Below are 713 nucleotides of genomic sequence, written 5' to 3'. Positions count from 1 at the left end.
TCCACAGCCATGCTCTCCCGTCTCCACAGCCATGCTCTCCCGTCTCCACAGCCATGCTCTCCCGTCTCCACAGCCATGCTCTCCCGTCTCCACAGCCATGCTCCCGTCTCAAGAGCCAAGCTCTCCCGTCTCCAGAGCCAAGCTCTCCCGTCCCACAGCCATGCTCTCCCGTCTCCACAGCCAAGCTCTCCCGTCTCCACAGCCAAACTCTCCCGTCTCCAGAGCCAAACTCTCCCGTCTCCAGAGCCAAACTCTCCCGTCTCCAGAGCCAAACTCTCCCGTCTCCAGAGCCAAACTCTCCCGTCTCCAGAGCCAAACTCTCCCGTCTCCAGAGCCAAACTCTCCCGTCTCCAGAGCCAAACTCTCCCGTCTCCAGAGCCAAACTCTCCCGTCTCCAGAGCCAAACTCTCCCGTCTCCAGAGCCAAACTCTCCCGTCTCCAGAGCCAAACTCTCCCGTCTCCAGAGCCAAACTCTCCCGTCTCCAGAGCCAAACTCTCCCGTCTCCAGAGCCAAACTCTCCCGTCTCCAGAGCCAAACTCTCCCGTCTCCAGAGCCAAACTCTCCCGTCTCCAGAGCCAAACTCTCCCGTCTCCAGAGCCAAACTCTCCCGTCTCCAGAGCCAAACTCTCCCGTCTCCAGAGCCAAACTCTCCGTCTCCAGAGCCAAACTCTCCCGTCTCCAGAGCCAAACTCTCCCTCTCCAGAGCCAAACT

The sequence above is a fragment of the Phyllobates terribilis genome, unplaced genomic scaffold, assembly GCF_046119375.1.
Source record: "Phyllobates terribilis strain yellow unplaced genomic scaffold, ASM4611937v1 Scaffold_7__3_contigs__length_470593459, whole genome shotgun sequence".
Taxonomy (NCBI): Eukaryota; Metazoa; Chordata; class Amphibia; order Anura; family Dendrobatidae; genus Phyllobates; species Phyllobates terribilis.
The sequence above is the reverse complement of the archived record's forward strand: the minus strand, read 5'-3'. Positions refer to the sequence as shown.